Here is a 20,184-nt window from a genome sequence, read left to right as displayed (position 1 = left end):
TGGATGGCATCACCAACTCGATGGACATGAGTTTGTGTGAACTCTGGGAGTTGGTTATGGACAGGGAGGTCTGGTGTGCTGCGATTCATGGGGTCGCAAAGAGTCAGACATGACTGAGCGACTGTACTGAACTGAGTATCTAAATGCACTATGTATCTGTATTTATATTATATTATATATATGCCGATATAGTGAGTATTCAACAAATGATGCCTCAACCATTGATCCCTCTTTTCCTTCCTATGTATCCAATTATCCTACGTATCCAATAAAGAGGGAATGCTGCTGCTGCTGCTGCTAAGTCGCTTCAGTCATGTCCGACTCTGTGCGACCCCATTGACGGGAGCCCACCAGGCTCCCCCATCCCTGGGATTCTCCAGGCAAGAACACTGGAGAGGGTTGCCATTTCCTTCTCCAATGCATGAAAGTGAAAAGTGAAAGTGAAGTCACTCAGTTGTGTCCAACTCTTAGCGACTCCACAGACTGCACCCCACCAGGCTCCTCCATCCATAGGATTTTCCAGGCAAGAGTACTGGAGTGGGGTGCCACTGCCTTCTCCCAAAGAGGGAATGAGACACTAACAATTCAAAACGTTTGATAATCCAAAAATAATACATACTTCGCTTATTAGAAGGGCATTTTATACCCTTTAGCAGAAGAATATGTTCAATGTTCATAAAATTTGTCAGCGATCCTTTCATTCAATCAGCAAATGCTAATTGAGACTATGGTCACAGCTGGCACTGTGCTGATTGCCCATAATACCCAAGGAACCACTTATCTTGGACCTCCTGAAGTTTAAATCCTAATGGTGGCATCGAGAACCACTTTATGGCTTTCCTGGGCCATAGACACTTTTGTGTGCCTTTTCCTCAATAAAAATATATTTAAAACTCTATTTTATGGATGTGTTGGCATAAAAGTGAATTATGAATACTATAAGTTAAAATATTTGACCTAGAAATTCATTTTTTGTCTTTTAATTTTAGAAGGATGTTTTAAAAACATTTTTGTAGACCCTCCAGAGTATCTTGGCCCTAGGCACTGTGTCCAAGGGAGAGGTGGCAACAAAGTAAAGTGAATATGGGAATAAAATATTCCAAGTTTTTTTTTTTTTTTTTGACTGAACAATTTGAAGGTCAGGTGCAGACATCATGACATATGACATCAAAACAGTTTGGCAGGCATCTCCTAAACAAGGACATTCCCCTATAAAGCCACAATATCACTGTCACATCTCAGAAAATAATTCATGAAACTACTGTACTTTAGCCTATGTTACTGAATCCCACATCATACAATTTTTGTGTTTTATATTGACATTGAAGGCAGGAGGAGAAGGGGATGACAAAGGATGAGATAGTTAGATAGCAGATGGACATGAGTTTGAGCAAGCTCCGGGAGTTGGTGATGGACATGGAGGTCTGGAGTGCTGCAGTCCATGGGGTTGCAAAGAGTCAGATACAACTGAGTGACTGAACCAAACTGCTTGATACTTCTCTCCTGAACCTAAATTCTATTACCTAATTTACACTATTTGCCACAACTTTATGTTTGGGTGACACTTGACTAGGTCAAAATACTCTCATTTTTAATGCTTAAAACGCTTCTGCTGGACTGTTAGTGATGCTTTATTGAGACACACAGTTCTCTAGCCTATATTCTTTTGCTGTCATCCTTTGATAATTTTTTTCTTTCTCCCCAAAATCCTTATCCCATACTCCTCTTCAGAAGTTTTTTCATGAATCCAGTTGCCTAGGTTGAAATATGAGGAAAGATAACTGTCGTATTCCATCGGCTGGGTATCATTTTATAAAGTGCAAGATAGTCACTGAAGCCAGCAGGACGAGGTAATCATAGATCTTATCTCCACTGTCTTATCACAGTATATCCTTCAGAATAAACGGGCATAAACTGAGGGCAAAACTTCAATATAAATGTGTGATGATTTCATGACCTGGTGAAGGCAGCTTGGGAGAACAACTAAAGCTGTTGTCAATATACAGGCTTAAAAACCAATTTGGACACATCTACTTAAATCATCCTAACCTCTCTAGCCAAGGTTCCAGCTGAAAATCAGAGATGGTAACAATACTTCTGTAAGATCAAATGAGATAACCTCTGTGAGGCACCCAACATATAGACTCTACACAGTGTCTGTCTCCCTCCCTCTTCCCTATCTTTCCCTTTGTGTTTCCCTAAGACCATCCCCAAGGACAGTTCCCACAAAAAGAGTTATGCCTCCCCTAAAACCTTCATTCTTTCCACACAAAAGTCTCTAATTGGGGTCCTGTTGACAAGTAACAAAATAATAACTAATAAGAGAGAATTCTGGAGACAGATATTAGGCTTAAGTGAAATGTGTGAAACAAAATATTCAACATTTTCAGTACTGGAAAACATGTAATCAAGATTTCATTTGCTAAAGCAGGCAAATAATACTTCTATCATGCAGAACGATGAGGAAGGAAAGTCGCCATGTGTAAATAAATGTCTTATCCTGACTAGTTCAACCTAATGCATTCAACGTGGCCACAACTAAAATTACATGCTTCCACTTCTAAGAATATGGAGTAGAAATACTTCCTCCTATTCCTCCTGCCAAGTACAACTAAAAACTCTGGACATGGGACTTTCCAGGCAGTCCAGGGATTAAGACTTCACCTTCCAATGCAGGGGGTGCAGTTTGACCCCTGGTTGAGGAATCAAGATCCCACATGCCTCAAGGCCAAAAACCAAAACATAAAACAGAAGCAATGCTGTAACAAGTTCAATTTAAAAAAAAAAAAAACAACTTTTTAAATGGTCCACATCAATAAAAAAAATAAATCTTAAAATAAAATAATAAAAAATAAAATCTCTGGCCATAATACACAAAGACAAGGAAACCCTGAAAGGTGGAAAGAAGACCAATTAGGCTCAACAGAACCAGGGGAAGGATACAGTGGTAAGTTCCTTGAATCTTCTTTTTGCCTCAAATATCCCAAGCCAAACAACCAGAAACATCCACAAGTAAAAGAATAAATAAACTTACTCTCTCTCAATCCAAGAACCAAATCAGGGGCGGCCTAAGAAGAGTTTCACATAATAACTGCTCTGTTGTAGCCAAACACCAGAAAAACAATACAAAACTGTGGCTCCAACCCCCGTCACCAAAAGCCCAGAAACGGCTGAGTGGAGAATTTATATTTCTATGCTTAGAAGGCTACAATACCACACCAATGTGCTGTTACAGAAGGCCAAGTAGAGAGCTGGAAATTTCATCCCCTCTGCCTGCCTGGCAGACTAGTCCATGGGGTCGCAAAAGTTAGACATGACTGAGCAACTAAATAACAAAAAACAACAACCACCCCCATCACCACTGCAACCCATGAGTTTTAAAAACTCAGTGTAATCTGCCATATTACACACTAAAGAAGAAGAAAAAAAAAATCACGTAATTAAATCAATGCTGCAGAAAAAGCAACTGACAAAATTCAACACCCATTCATAGTTTTAAAAAAGTAATTTCAGAATAATAGCAATAGAGGAGAACTTCCTCAACTTGATGAAGAGTATCTACAAAAAAATAAATAAATAAACTTGCAGCTAACATTATACTTAACGGTCAATGACAGAATGCTTTCTTTCTAAGGCTGAGAACAATTCAAGGATGTCTACCCACACCACTATTATCCAACAGAGCATTGAAAATGCTAGCTAGTGCAAGAAGACAAGAAAAAGAAGTAAAAGCCATGCAGATCAAAAAGGAAAAAAATTAAAATGCTTGCAGATGACATTATAGTTTACAGAGAAAATGCCCAAGAATCTGAAAAAAAAATTTATGGAATAAATAAGTTCAGCAAGGTCATGAAACACAAGAAAACATACAAAAATCAGTTATACTTTTATATATTAGCAATGAGTATATAGACACCAAAAGTAGAAATTCAATACCATTTCCAATTGCTCAAAAAAATGAAAAACTTATATGTAAATCTAACAAAACACGTACAGGATATGCATGCTGAAAACTATATAATACTGAGAAAAGAAGGAAGAAAAGAAAGAAGGAATGAAGGGGGAGGAAAGCGGGAATAGGAAAAGGAAGGAAAATCTAAACAAATGGAGAGATGCACTACATTTATGAACTGGAAGACTAAACACAGTAAAGATGTCAATTCTCCCCAAATTGATGTACAGCTGTGACAAAATTTCTACCAAAACCCCAGCAATATCTTTTGTAGACAGACAAAATGTTTCTAAAATTTATGTAGAGACATAAAGGAACTATAAAAGTAAAACAATTTCAAAAACAAAAAACTAATATGAAGAATCAGTCTACTCAATTTCAACATTTACTATTTGGCTACAGTAACCATTACAATGATATTACCAGAGGAATACATAGATCAACTGGACAAAGCAGAGAGCCCGGAAACATACTCGTACAAACATGCCCAACTGACTTTTGACAAAGGTACGAAATCATTCAATGGAGAAAAGATTGCCTTTGCAATAAATTGTGCTCAAGCAATTGAAGACCTATCAACACAAAAATAAGAAAAAAGAAACATATAAAGTTAAACCAAAATGGATCACAGACTTAAATGTAAACTATAAAACTTTTAGAAAAAAGGAAACATGAGAAACATCTTTGGAACACAAGTCTAGGTAAAGGGCCCTTAGGCTTGACACCAAAAGTTTAATCCATGAAAGGAAAATTTGATAAGCTGAACTTCATTTTAAAACTTTTGCTCTACAAAAGACCCTGTTAAGAGAATGAAAAAACAAGCTACAGACTGAGAGAAGATACTTGCCACATATCTGACAAAGAACAAGCATATGATGAACTCTCAAATATCAACAGTAAAAAACAACAACAACAACAAAACCAACATTCCAATCACAAAATGGGCAAAAGGCATAAACAGATATTTCACCAGAGAAGATACACAGACTGCAGATTAGCGCATGAAAAGATGTTCAATATCAACAGCCACTAGTGAAACAAAGTTAAAACCATAATGCGTCGGACACGACTGAAGTGACTTAGCAGCAGCAGCAGCGTTATCACTATATGTCTATCAGAACAGCTAATTTATTTTTAAAAATGACAACATCAAACGTAGGTGAGGATGTAGAGGAAGTTAATTACTCATACGTTACTGGTGTGAATGTAAAATAGTACAGTCACTCTGGAAAACAGTTTGGCAGTTTTGCAAAAATAAAATAAAATAAACTTTCAAATCATCCAGCAAGAGCAATCTTATCCCAAAGAAATGGAGACATGCTAACACATACACACACACACAAATATATATATTTATATATGTATACACACACACACACATACATAAATGTTTATTGAAACTTTCTTTGCAAAAATTGGAAACAACCCAGACCTTCTTTCAGTGGTGAATGGTTAAACTATATATCCTTACTACAGAATACTACCCAGAAATAAAAAGGAATATTGATAAATAAAAAGGAATATCAATAAATATTGATTAATAAGGAATAAATAAATAAGACACACTAAATAAATCACAAGAGAATTGTGCAGAGTGGGAAAAAACAATCCTTAAAGGTTGTATCTTGTATGATTCTACTTATATAACACTCTTGAAATGTCAGGTATACAGAACTGGAGACTAGCTTCATGGTATCTGGTAGTTAAGGAAGGAGTTGCCTTAGAAGGGAAGTGGGTGTGGCTAAAAAAAAGCAACATGGGCGATTCCTTGTGGTGATGGAAATGGTCTGCTCCTTGACTGTCAGGGCCCATATCCTGTTGCCATATTGTCCTACAGTTTAGGGTAAAGGGTATGTGAGATCTCTCAATACTATTTCTTACAACTGCATGGGAATCTACAAATATCTCAAAATAAAAAGCTTAAACACACACACAATATGCATTGTTTGTCAAGAAGCCGTTTCTATTCTTGATAACCCAGATGTTCATTAAACTTGTGACTCTAAGCAGGGACTCAGAACTTCACACCCAGGCTGCGTTGGCCAAATTCACCAGTTCTCCAACAAACACTGCTTTGAAATGATGTCACTGGAAACAGAGTGAGCCTTGATTATCTGCAGAGCTCATTAAATAATATTTGTCAGCTGATCTGGCTATTTGGGTGGTTGCTCTGACTTGATGTCATGCTGTACTATGAGCTCCTGAACCAAATCTATACCTCAGCAGTTTGTGCCTCCATCAACTCCCATCCTAGCCCCAAAGAGTGGCTGTCAACCATGGCTGAGCATCAGAACTGCCTGAGGAGTCTGTAATTTAATCAGCTGGGGCTGAGACTCAAGTATTATTTAGAAGTTCACCAGGAGATCCACAAGCTGCCAGAGTTGAAAGCCACTGATCCAAAACAAATAGACAAAAATCCACCATCCCATTAGAAAATGGCCAATGATATCGATTTTAAGAAACAACAGCCAAAGGACTTTCCTACCAGTCCAGTGGTTAATTTCACCTTCCAATACTGGGGTTGGGGATTCTACAGCCCCAGTGCCTCATAGCCAAAAACCAGAACACAAAACAGAAGCAATATTGTAACACATTCAATAAAGACTGCAAAAATGGTCCATATCAAAAACAATAATAAAAACACCAAGCATTTAAAAATAAATAACAGCCAATGTTTGCAAGAATGAGGAGAAACCTCCATTCTCATTCATTACCAGAGAATAAAATCATTTCCAAACCTTTCTGAAGGGCAGCTTGACATCTCTGTGGAAATATTCCAGCAAATACAGTGGAGACACCAGCGTCCTGGAGGAGGCTGGAGAGAGAGCTCGGAGATAGTTCTCACCCACTGGCCTCCTCAGTCTCAGGGGAGGAACTCAGTCAGCCCCCACAGGTGTGCTGCATTACGAACCTGACCTTCAGGCAGCAGCTTGTGATGTATGAAGAGGCCTCTTTCAGAGAAAGGTAGAGATAGGCTTTTCAATCTGCTTCATCTGGGCTGAGCTGGGGGCGAGGGCCAGGGGTAGTCACAGCCAGTCCTTTTCAAAAACCGTTTCTTACGATGGAAATATTACTCAGAAATAAGAAGGAACACATCTGAGTCAGTTCTAATAAGATGGATGAACCCAGAGCCTATTATGCAGAGTGAATTCAGTTCAGTTCAGTCACTCAGTCGTGTCGAGTGACCCTTTTTCACGAGTCAACTCTTTGCGACCCCATGGAGTGCGCACACCAGGCCTCCCTGTCCATCATCAACTCCTGAAGCTTACTCAAACTCATATCCATTGAGTTGGTGATGCCATCCAACCATCTCATCCTCTGTCATCCCCTTCTCCTCCTGCCCCCAGTCCCTCCCAGCATCAGGGTCTATTCCAGTGAGTCAGTTCTTCATATCTGGTGGCCAAAGTATTGAAGTTTCAGCTTCAGCATCAGTCCTTCCAATGAATATTCAGGACTGATTTCCTTTAGGATAAACTAGTTGGATCTCCTTGCAGTGCAAGGGACTCTCAGGAGTCTTCTCCAACACTGCAGTTCAAAAGCATCAATTCTTTGGCACTCAGCTTTCTTTATAGTCCAACTCTCACATTCATAAATGACTATTGGAAAAACCAAAGCTTTAATTAGACAGACCTTTGTTGGCAAAGTAATGTCTCTGCTTTTTAATATGCTGTCTAGGTTGGTCATAACAGAGTAAAGTAAGTCAGAGAAAAAGATCATATATTAATGCATATATAGAGAATCTATAAAAACGGTACTGATGAACCTATTTGCAGGGCTGCAGTGGAGATGCAAATGTGAAGAATGGAACTGCGGGGAGAGAGGGAGAAGGAGAGAGTGGGACAAACGGAGACAGTAACATGGAAACAAATACATATAATATGTAAAATAGATAGCCAGTGGGAATTTGCTGTATGTCTCAGGGAACTCAAACTGGGGCTCTGTGACAACCTGGAGGGGTGGGATGGGAAGGGAGGTGGAAGGAAGGTTCAAGAAGAAGGGGACATAATGTATACCTATGGCTAATTCATGTTGATGAATGGAAGAAACCAACACGATACTGTAGAGCAATTATCCTTTAATTTCAAATAAATACATTTAAATATAACTGGTTCCTGGCTTGCTATAGCCTTGTGAGTCTCTGAGACGCCAAGTCCCCTTGGCTTTCTGAGCTGAGGGACCTGTCTCCCAGGTGGCAGTTTTAAAAGCTGGGTTGCTTAATGTTGAATCCAAGTCCTTCACTCCTCAAGGAGAAATTGGGAGTTGTAAGATCCCACTGAAGTGTAGGTGACTGAGCCACGGGAAGGTTTAGAGTAAGAGTGTATCTCAGCCTGTCCAACCCTTCTTGATGTGGGTTTTTTCCCATTCATGATGTGTAAGAGTCATTCAGCTAGTTTCTGGATTTCTTTTGGAGGGAACTGCTCCATATGTGGAGAAGGAAATGGCAACCCACTCCAGTGTTCTTGCCTGGAGAATCCCAGGGATGGGGGAGCCTGGTGGGCTGCCCTCTATGGGGTCGCACAGAGTCAGACAGGACTGAAGTGACTTAGCAGCAACAGCAGCAGCAGCTCCATGTGTAACTATAGGTTTCGTGTGCATAGGAGGATGTGAGTTCAGGAGCCCCCTGTGATGTTATCTTACATTGGAACTATCCTCTTTTCATTTCTTAAAATCAACAGTGTGGCTCTCTGCCCTTAAAGATAGGTGGCACGTGACTAGTCCTGCTGGCATTAGAGCTCCCAGGATCTTCCTTTATTAATCCTTACAAATGCATGTGAATCTATAATTATCTCAATAAAAAGTTCAATAAAAAGCAAAGGACTAGTCACAGGGTTCATTGATCACCTAACAGAATCATATATACCAACTGTATGATGAAATTTATGCCATGGCTCTTACATAGTTCACTTCACCTAAGTTAGTTTTGTGGTATACTTATATTTAGGCTGCTCATTTCTGTGACACTTTATTTCTTCAGCTGTTAATTTTTGGTGTTTCTTCCCCCACTGTGACCAGCTTTCCTGTTGTTTATTGCTAATAGTACTTTTATCTCTTTGTTATTATTGTTTCTTCATAAAAGAACTTTAAAATCTGCAATAAAATAGCTTTCCACACAAGGAAATAAAAAGTGAATATAGCACACTAGAAATACACACAAAAATTCCTGCCCTTGGTCATTCGTTTTTAATAGTGACAAACACTATTTTAGGTACTAAAGATACAGTAGTAACTTAAACAAAGTTCCTGCCTTCATGAAGGTCACAGTCACCCAGGCTAGAAAGAAAAATAAGTATGCAGTATGACATCATGAGTTAGTGAGTGTCACGCAGTCATGTCCGACTCTTTGCGACCCCATGGACTATAACTCACCAGGCTCCTCTACCCATGAAATTCTCCAGGCAAGAACCCCCATGGAGTGGGTTGCCATGCCCTCCTCCTCCAGGGGATCTTCCTGACACAGAGATCGAACCTGGGTCTCCTACATTGCTAGCAGATTCTTTACCACTGAGCCACTAGGAAAGCTCAATAAAATATCATACTAAACACCAAAAAAAAAAAAAATGCATTGGGGTAATTATTGATAGAGAATGATGGGGCTCTCATGTAGACAGGGTGATTGGTCCTATACAACTTGTCTGAAGAGATGACATTTGAGCAGAGATCTGAATAACATAGTAGAAAATGTATAGAATGTAGCTCATACTCATCAAGAGAAAAATCAATACCAGCCTTTCCTCAACAGATGCTTATTAATTCTTGATTTCCAGAAGAATTAATAGAGAAATGGGTCCTCAACTGAACAAAATTATCTTTCAATCCAAAAGCTGAAGACATTTTGTTAGATGTGCTGCTGCTGCTGCTGCTAAGTCGCTTCAGTCATGTCCGACTCTGTGCGACCCCATAGACGGCAGCCCACCAGGCTCCTCTGTCCCTGGGATTCTCCAGGCAAGAACACTGGAGTGGGTTGCCATTTCCTTCTCCAATGCATGCAAGTGAGAAGTGAAAGTGAAGTTGCTTAGTCGTATCCGACTCTTCGAGACCCCATGGACTGTAGGCTACCAGGCTCCTCCGTCCATGGAGTTTTCCAGGCAAGAGTATTGGAGTGGGTTGCCATCGCCTTCTCCATTTGTTAGATGAAGAAGGGTCAAATACTTAACTCCCCACTCTTTCATTCTCCCTGCCTTTGATATTTTTTAAAAGCTTGTCTAACTCTAAAATTTTTTAAAAAAGGCACCACTGTAATGAACATTGCAATTAAGAGATGCATCCCCAGGAAACTAACACCCTTTGAGCTGCTGTGATGTTGGCCTTTTCCTGATTTGAGGTCAATCGAGTAACAGTGTCTGCATCTTCCAGGGAAATTCCTGCATGTAAAATCGTTTGACTCACTCTGGCTCCCCTGAATCCTCCTAAGGAGCTCAATCTGCAGATCAGAGCGAGTTACTCCTTTTCAATTAACTCTCTTTCAGACTCAATCATTGTCCTTGTCTTCATTTATGTCAAATGGTGCTCCCTGTGGAGACAAGCAGCTGGTTATTCTGAGCTAACTCAGATAATCCTTATTAAAATAACTGCCTCCCTTATGCAAATCCATCCATCACCTTCACCTTGATAGGCCCCTGTCAGCCTAGATCGGGTGCCACCTCTGGGTCCCAAATAGTAGGCCTCCTCCCTACCCACCCCACAACACTGCACCATCAGCATGGGGACTTGTCTGCAAAATGCAAGCTGCATGTGGAGATTTCGAGCCATTCACATCTTTGGAAGTTCAATTCAAGTTAGGAAATGTTAGCTGAACAAATATTATAGGTTCTGCGGAAACAGGTTTGGAATCCCAGGATAGCTTTGCCTAAAAGGTTTCCTTGGAGACAACAGGGCATATCCTAGGCTTGTTTCTGGTATCTAGGTGGATAAATGCCAGATCTGTGTATCTGTGAGACAATAACCTTAGTGAGTGAATTGGAGGGGGATACGAACTTTGAGATCTGATCAACTCTAGGGTCAGTGTGAACACCTATGTTGGAAGGTAGGAGTTAACACTTTCTGTTCAATACAGGAAATTGTCTGAAATAAAAGAAGAGGAGTCATGGGAAAAGGAGGTCCTGGCAGCTCCAAAGACCTTCTTCAGCCCTTCTATCACCCGATCCTTGTCAGGTTACTCTCTAAGCTCCTCTTGGAATATATACAAGCCACCATCTATCTTTCTCTCTCTCTCTCTCTTTTTTTTTTTTTGCTGCATCAGGTCTTATTTGAGGCACACAGGATCTTCGCTGCATCGTGTGGAATCTTTTCAGTGTACCACACACGCTCTCTTGTTGCAGCCTGCAGGCTCAGCAGCTGCAGGGCACAGGTTTAGGTGCTACGTGGCATATGGGGTCTTAGTTCCCTGGCCAGGGAGCACGTCCCCAGATTGCAAGGTGGATTCTTTACCACTGGACCTCCAAGGAAGTCCCAAGCCACTGTCTCTTGACTTTAGAAGTGATCCATCTTGGCCTCTAAATTCAAACTCACATTAGCATTGACAGTGAATGGGGACAACATTTGCAGCAACACGGGTGCAACTAGAGATTATTATACTAAGTGAAGTATGTCAGAAAGAGAAGAAAAATACCATAGGCTACCACTTATGTGTGCACTCTAAAATATGGCACAGATGAACCTACCTACAGAACAGAAGCAGACTCACAGACATGGAGAACAGAGTTGTGGTTGCTACGGGGAGGGAGGAAGGGAGAAGGACCGGCTGGGAATCTGGAGTGGGTAGATGCAAACTGTTACATTTAGAATGGATAAACAACAAGGTCCTACTGTATAGCACAGGGAACTATATTCAATATCCTGTGATAAACCATGATGGAAAAATATAAATAAATAAATTAAAATGTTTGCAAAAAAGAAAGAAAGAAAGTGAATGGGGCCAAAACAAATCATCCCCTGACGTGACCTGCATGAGGATTGTTCCTGAGAGCAGTGTTGGTCTCTACAAAATGGCACGATGGTGAGCCTGTCATGGGCAGCGAGGAGCTAGCGAAGTAGGCAGTATGACTGGAGACTATTTACTTCTCATATATGTTCACTTGGCATAACGCATAGAGAAGGCAATGGCACCCCACTCCAGTACTCCTGCCTGGAAAATACCACGGATGGAGGAGCCTGGTAGGCTGCAGTCCATGGGGTCAATAAGAGTCAGACACGACTGAGCGACTTCACTTTCACTTTTCACTTTCCTGCATTGGAGAAGGAAATGCTGCCCACTCCAGTGTTCTTGCCTGAAGAATTCCAGGGACAGGGGAGCCTGGTGGGCTGCCATCTATGGGGTCGCACAGAGTTGGACACGACTGAAGCGACTTAGCAGCAGCAGCAGCATAATGCATCCTCAGGTGGATCCCACTGTACAGAGAAAGGATTTGGGAAAGGATGGCCAATCTACAATTTGGGAAAGAATGAGCAATCTGAAAAGTCACTGGAGGGCCCATAGGCTTGGGATTGCATAAAGCCTCCTTCCTTAAGTAGATAACAAATTAAAATCAAGGACCATGAGTAAGAGACATATAATAAGGAATGTCAAAAGAGGGAAAAGAGCTGTGAGTATTGCTACCAGAACAGTAATCACCAGCCAGAACATAGAGGGGATTGAAGACAGGATGAGCTGAAGATTCCCTGACATAAGACAGGAAATATCTACTGGCACAACCTTCCCCGCCTGGGGAAGGTATTCTACTCTGCTGCTGCTGCTGCTGCTGCTGCTAAGTCGCTTCAGTCGTGTCCGACTCTGTGCGACCCCATAGATGACAGCCCACCAGGCTCCTCTGTCCCTGGGATTCTCCAGGCAAGAACACTGGAGTGGGTTGCCATTTCCTTCTCCAATGCAGAAAAGTGAAAGTGAAGTCGCTCAGTCGTGTCTGACTCTTAGCGACCCCATGGACTGGAGCCTACCAGGCTCCTCTGTCCATGGGATTTTCCAGGCAAGAGTACTGGAGTTTGGGAACCTGGAAGGACTATGAAGCATGGTTACCAAATCAACAGAAATTCCAACATTTGCTCATTTCCTAAGTAAGTTTCCTTCTAATCAACTGTGACAAAAGACTTTGTAGGTAGACAATCCAGGCTGTGGTGGGGGTGTCTGTTTCCTTGATTTTGTCTAATCTATCACCCATACCCTAGCCCAAAAAGTTGTTCTCTGTGTTAGTTGCTCAGTCGCGTCTTTGTGACCCCATGGGCTACAGCTCACCAGGCTCCTCTGTCCATGGAATTCTCCAGGCAAGAATGCTGGAGTGGATAGTCATGCACTTCTCCAGGGGATCTTCCCAACCCAGGGATCAAACCTGGGTTTCTTGCATTGCAGGAAAATTCTTTACCCTCTGAGACACAAGGGAACTGTTCTGTAGCCTAAAGGTATTTTTGTCATTCGTGTTCCAGTAATCATTCAACATTTTCCCACTGCAATACATAGCAAGTTCAAAATCTTTAACATGGCTTATGGAGCCTAAACAATTTCTCTTTCCAACTTTTCTCATCATTGTCCATGTACAGTCATCCTGTACACAAAGGGCACATTTCCCCATGAATGAGCCAGGCTTTCTCATTTCAGATGATTCCCTCTGCCTGGTTCCCCCACTGCATCACGAAGCTAACTCCAGTCCAGCCTTCAGGTTGCAATTTAGATTTTACTTTTTCTGGAACTCTTTCCTTACATTGCATTACGGGAGGATTAAGGAAATTAACAATTTCCCTAAATCCCCCAAATAGCATTCTGAATCTCTCCTCTGTGCTCCCACAGAATCTCACATTCATTCCACAATGGTGTTTATCACACCATATTATTAGTGTTAATTTACCTATAATACCTCCCCTGTCTGTAAATTTCTTGTGGGAAGATACTACATCTTGTTTATATGCCCAACACAATAAGATCTCTTAAATGAATAAATATATGAATGAAAACAGCTTTGTCACTAAGAGGCGGGAGACTCACATTCAAGTCAACATTTCACTATTTAACCTTGTTTTCAAGCAAATGATAAACTCCCTGTAGAAAAGAAAATACAGGTAGAAATATCATCCTCTGCATAAAACTAGCAGCTGGATTGGGCATCCCCTTGTGGTCCTGTCAACACTACAATCAACAGCTCCATTTGCAAAAGACTGTAAGATACATTGGGTTGTTCTAAAATACATACAAGGCAAGCACTCCTGGGTACTGTGAAGAATAGGAAAGATGAATGGTCTCTATAAATACACAGATTCAAAAAATTTCTGTTCTAATCGCTATGAGAAGGAGCGAATGAACTGAAATGACCAGTAGAGTAACAGGAATTCTTGGCCAGACTATGCCCCAGATCAGTTTTCTAAAATACAAGTGTTATCAAAAAACAACTAGCCTTGGGAACTGCCTGACAGTCCAAAGGTTAGGACTTGGCCTTTTCACTGCCTGAGGGCCTGGGTTCAGTCCCTGGTCCAGGAACTAAGATCCCATAAGCCTTATGGAGCAGCCAAAACCAAAAAGTGCCCTTAATTATTGTTGATGGTCAGTCTCTAAGTCGTGTCCACCTCTTTGTGACCCCCTGTGGACTGTAGCCCACCATGCTCCTCTGTTCCTGAGATCCTCTAGGCAAGAATACTGGACTGGGGTGCCATTTCCTTCTTCTGGGGATCTTCCAGGACCAGGGATTGAACCTGTGTCTCCTATACTGGCAGGTGGATTCTTTACCACTGAGCCACCAGGGAAGCCCAGCCTTAATTAGGTAGGACTATGATCTTTGTTTCTGGCTACAAAGAGTCTCTCTATGGGGTTGCAAAGTGTGGGCCATGACTGAGCGACTAAACAACATGATCTTTGTTGATGAGAATTTATTAATTTTAAGCACAGTTTCCAGTTTTCATTCTGGCTGTCAATTGGGCCACCTTCCAAGAGTGAAGACTCACAAGGGCAGAATTTGAGCATTTCCCAGCGCTAACCTCCACTTCACCTCTGTCAGGCTTAGGCAAAGGTAGGATCCTCTCTGTTCTAGCAGCGTTCTGTCCCTGTTTTAGCTGGCATGCAAATATTGAGTGTGATCCATCATGTTTTGTTTAATAGAGTCTCTGAGAGAAAGGAAAAAGGAAATTGCTGTGAATTAAATGTCCTTGTCTCTTCAGGCAAGGAGATAAAAGTTCTGATTGATTGCCAAGATAGCTGGAAATGGAAGTATTAACGCAAAACAATGATTTTGTTATGTTCCTATTCTCTGGAGTGTTGCAAATGGCAGAGAAAATTTTATTTCAGAAATAGATTAAGAGAGATTCTCTTCCTTGCCAGAAGAAGCAATTTTGGCGGAATCAAGATGCAGAAGGTGAAGAACTGAGGGGTAGGACCTGGAGATCAACATACCAGTTCTGGCCAAGCTTGGTGGCCTCAGTGGCTTTGCACAAGCCATTTATTGCCCTGAGCTCAACTTCCTTTATACTTAAAGGTCTGGTTAGATACGAGACAAAGTCTCTTCACTGCCTGTAATGCCATACAATTCTTTCTCCTGGGTTAACCCAAGTCAGAGGCCTTAAATGGGCTTCCCAGGTGGCACTAGTGGTAAAGAACCCGCTTGCCAATATAAGAGATTCAGGAGATACGTGTTCGACTCCTGGATCAGGAAGATCCCCTGGAGGAGGGCATGGCAACCCACTCCAGTATTCTTGCCTGGAGAATCCTATGAACAGAGGAGCCTAGCAGGCTACAGTCCATGGGGTCACTAAGAGTCAGACACGACTGAAGTAACTTAGCATGCTCGCATAGGCCTTAAGTAACAAACCATCCCTCTGTGGAATGCAAATCTGCTCCACGCTCTAGAATCTTGCATAAAGCTATCAGCAGAGATTCAAGTTCTGGCACTTCTCTTCACAGTATATGAAGAAATTATTCTACTAAGAATTTTATAGTAACAAAGAAAACTATAAGGTGTTAAGTGACCCCACACAATGGATTAAACTTGACGATTTAGCGGAGTTAACTTAAGCACAGTTAACTACACATAATATGCGGTATGGTTTTAGTGCTGGCTTCAACATCCTTCTCACTCAGAAAAATGGGGGGAAAAGTGGGTTGCCATTTCCTCCTCCAGAGGACCATGTTTTGCTAGAACTCTTCACTATGACCCATCCATCTTGAGTGGCCCTATGCAGTATGGCTCATAACTTCACTGGGTTAGGCAAGCCCCTTCACCATGACAAGGCTGTGATGCATAAAAGGATTTAAGTGTAGACAATGAAAATAGCACTGTTGTGATCTGGTCCCAGTCCTTCTGATTTTTTTCTGCTTCCTGAATCTGTAACTCTCTCTGATTCCATTAATCTCTGACTTCATATTGTTCCATTTCTCATGCTTGTAGACAGAGATGTCGGCTCTTCGATATACCCAGACTTCTAAAGTCCTCACAGAGAATTGCCAATTCAGTTCAGTTGCTCAGTTGTGTCCAACTGTTTGTGACCCATGGACTGCAGCACGCCAGACTTCTCTGTCCTTCACCATTCTCGTGGTGCTTGCTCAAACACATGCCCATCGAGTCAGTGATGCCATCCAACCATCTCATCCTCTGTCATTCCCTTCTCCTCCTGCTTTCAATCTTTCCCAGCATCAGGGTCTTTTCCAATGAGTCAGTTCTTCACATCAGGTGGCCAAAGTATTGGAGCTTCAGCATCAGTCCTTCCAGTGAATACTCAGGACTGATTTCCTTTAGGATGGACTGGTTGGATCTCTTTGCTGTCCAAGGGACTCTCAAGAGTCTTCACCAACACTGCAGGTCAAAAGCATCAATTCTTAGTGCTCAGCTTTCCTTATGGTCCAACTCTCACATCCATACATAACTACTGGAAAAACCATGGCTTTAACTAGACGGACTTTTGTTGACAAAGTAATGTCTCTCCTTTTTAATATGCTGTCTGGGTTGGCCATAGCTTTTCTTCAAAGGAGCAAGCATCTTTTTATTTCATGGCTGCAGTAACCTCTGCAGTGATTTTTTGAAGCCCAAGAAAATAAAGTCCTTCACTGTTTCCATTGTTTCCTCATCTATTTGCCATGAAGTGATGGGACCAGATGTCATGGTCTTCATTTTTTGAATGTTGAGTCTTAAGTGAGCTTTTTCACTCTCCTCTTTCACTTTCATCAAGAGGCTCTTTAGTTCCTCTTTGCTTTCTGCCATAGGGTGGTGTCATCTGCGTATCTGAGGTTATTGATATTTCTCCCAGCAATCTTGATTCCAGCTTGTGCTTCATCCAGCCTGGCATTTCACATGATATACTCTGTATATAAGTTAAATAAGCAGCATGACGATATACAGCCTTGACGTACTCCTTTTCCAGTTTGAAACCGGTCTATTGTTCCATGTCCGGTTCTAACTGTTGCTTCTTGACCTGCATACAGATTTCTCAGGCAGATTGTCAACCACTGGACCACCAGGGAAGACCTACACTAAACTTTTAAATCTTTGACCCTCAAGAGACAGAGGGAGACTGTTGAAAGAGACTCACCTTTAGGATTCCTAGAGCCTTCTGTGACTTTCTGTGCTTCACTGCTCTCTGATGACAAGTGGGAATAAAAATAGAACCTACATCACAGAGTCCGTTTATGTGCCTGGTACTTAATGCATTTATGTTTATTAGGTCAAACAATGTATTATTCTCAAAATGGAATGAAGTTAGATTTCCTCTTTACCCCATACCAGAAGATAGTAATAATTGGATTAAAGATTTTAAAGTAAGGAAAAACTCCCTAGCAAAGGATAAAAAGTTTCAGTTATACAAGATGACTAGGTCCTAGAGATGTACTTCACAGTATAGCTCCTGTAGTAAACAATACTGAACGATATATTTTAAAACTTTCTAAGAGGATAGATTTTATAGTATATTCTCATCACAAAATGCAATGAAAATAACAAAGAAAGAAGGCAAGAGAAAACTCATGGAGGTAATAGATATGTTCACAACAGAAATTAAGATGATAATTTCACGTGTAAATACTTATCTAGAAAATCATTCTTTTAAGTCATTCTCTTATTTTATTATGGCCTTGTTTTTTTTATTGAAGTATAGTTGCTTTACAATGTGTTCATTTCTGCTGTACAGCAAAGTGAATCAGCTATACATATACATATATCCCCTTTTCTGGATTTCCTTCCCATTTAGGTTACCAGAGAGCATTGAAAAGAGTTCCTTGTGCTATACAGTAGGTTCTCATTAGTTATCTATCTCATACATAGTAGTGTATATATGCAGAGAAGGCGATGGCACCCCACTCCAGTACTCTTGCCTGGAAAATCCCATGGACGGAGGAGCCTGGTAGGCTGCAGTCCATGACTCACTAAGAGTTGGATACGACTGAGCGACTTCACTTTCACTTGTCACTTTCATGCATTGGAAAAGGAAATGGCAACCCACTCCAGTGTTCTTGCCTGGAGAATCCCAGGGGCGGGGGAGCCTGGTGGGCTGCCGTCTATGGGGTCGCACAGAGTTGGACACGGCTGAAGCGACTTAGCTGCAGCAGCAGCAGCAGCAGTGTATATATGTCAATGTCAATCTCCGAATTTATCCCTCCCCCATTCCCCCCCCACCCCTGCCACCCATGTCCATACATTTGTTCTCTACGTCTGTGTCTCTATCTCTGCTTTGAAATTAGGTGCATCTGTACCATTTTTCTAGATTCCACATATATGTGTTAAATACAATATTTGTTTTTCTCTTTCTGACATATTTCACCCCATGTGACAGTCTCTACGTCCATCCACATCTCTGCAAATGGCACAATTTGTTCCTCTCTATGGAAGAGCAATATTTAGAAACTCATTAAGTTTAATATATTAAAAATGTGCATCTTTTTGTATGTCAGTGATAACTCAATGGTTTTGAAAAGAAAAGAAAAAATGTACAAAAATAGATTTTACAATATTGAGGTTTGAAAACCAGACAACAAAGCTAAGAATCACAGCAGAAATAATAGATTCAAATTCACAAAGATTTAAGTCTACACAGAAAAATAGTTCCCATAAACAAACTAAAAAAGAAAAATGAAAATTGTTTTTAAAAACCCTTGAAACACATGACAAAGAATGAATATACATAATGTATTTTAAATACTAACAAAGAAAAGATGACTTTCCAATGGGGGGAAAAATACAATACATGAACAAGCTACTCACAAAAGAAGTAATGTGTGTTTGCTTTTCATGTGCCATCTCACTAATAACCGAAGTTATGAAAATTAAAGCAACACAGAGATTGATAATATCCAGGGTCATATGAGTGGTGAAATGGGAACCTGTAAAGATCTAGGGGACAGGAAACTGAATTTAAGACCAAAGAAATGAGACGGGAAATGTAGAGAACAGGATTAATAGGAGGAAAGAAGAGGAATCAGGAAGAAAACATGGTGCAGTTTAACTGGAGGCAGCCTAGACGGGCTCTGGATCTTGGCAATGAAAGTCTGAAGCTTTGGCTTTGCTGAGCAAACGTTACACAGCATACTGGCACTCACGAGGCATCTATAATTTAAAGTACAGTTAGGATGACCGAGTGGAACAACACACTGGGCCAGGTTAACCCTGTCCCACATGCATCCAGCCTCCAGGATTAGTAAAACCATGATTCCTGACCCCCCACCCCTAACCTGCCCTTACTCATGCAGAGACCAATCAGTCCTGGAAGTGCAGAGCAGGCCTCCTTCATCCTCAAGCCCCATCGATAAAACTGTCAGCCAGGCAAAAAACGGCAGTGTCCTCTGAGGTTAGCAGCGAAATGGCCAAGAGGAGGTTTTCAGATCTCGGCCTGAGCTGTCTGCACCACCAACCAGGAAACATTTCTGTCCTCACCCCCCAGGGAAGCACGTGCAGTCCGTCTCCCCAGCCACTTTTTTCCTACAGACTGCAGGATGGCTTACAATCACATTTGGTCTATGGTTATTTTATGTAACTTTCTTTTTGGTGAGGCTTCGTATTTGATTTTTAAAAATCACCTGTTATGTACATTTATTAAATGTAAGGAAATGGTCCCTCCTATGTCACTCAGGAACCTCCCATTATTCCGGAGATGGAAAGGTAAGTAAACAATACATGTGTTCATAAAGACATAAATAAAATGCTTCTTGGGAAAAAGAGGTTAAAAATAGCATGCAAAAGAGAAAGAAAGAGGGAGAGAGAAGAGAAAAGGAGAGAAAGAGGAATATCAACTTGTGGGGGTTTACCCGTCAAACACCGCCACCCCGAGGCACTGTA

General features: G+C 41.2%; 1 long non-coding RNA gene across 6 annotated transcripts in view; it reads right to left on the bottom strand.

The window, feature by feature from the left end:
- The window catches only part of LOC147366665 (uncharacterized), a 312,135-nt gene extending 304,736 nt beyond the window's left edge, over nt 1-7,399 (bottom strand). Inside the window, exon 1 of one of the 6 annotated variants that reach the window (XR_015169445.1) lies at nt 6,691-7,399. This is a non-coding gene — a long non-coding RNA (uncharacterized LOC147366665). The remainder of the gene's footprint in view (nt 1-6,690) is intronic. The other 5 variants (XR_015169444.1, XR_015169446.1, XR_015169448.1 and 2 more) reach the window with 5 other exon arrangements.
- Nucleotides 7,400-20,184: the final 12,785 nt, after the last annotated feature.

Source organism: Bos grunniens, chromosome 8 (assembly GCF_055505025.1).
Source record: "Bos grunniens cultivar Pamir isolate PY7600 chromosome 8, Bosgru_T2T1.0, whole genome shotgun sequence".
NCBI lineage: Eukaryota > Metazoa > Chordata > Mammalia > Artiodactyla > Bovidae > Bos > Bos grunniens.
The sequence above is the reverse complement of the archived record's forward strand: the minus strand, read 5'-3'. Positions and strand labels throughout refer to the sequence as shown.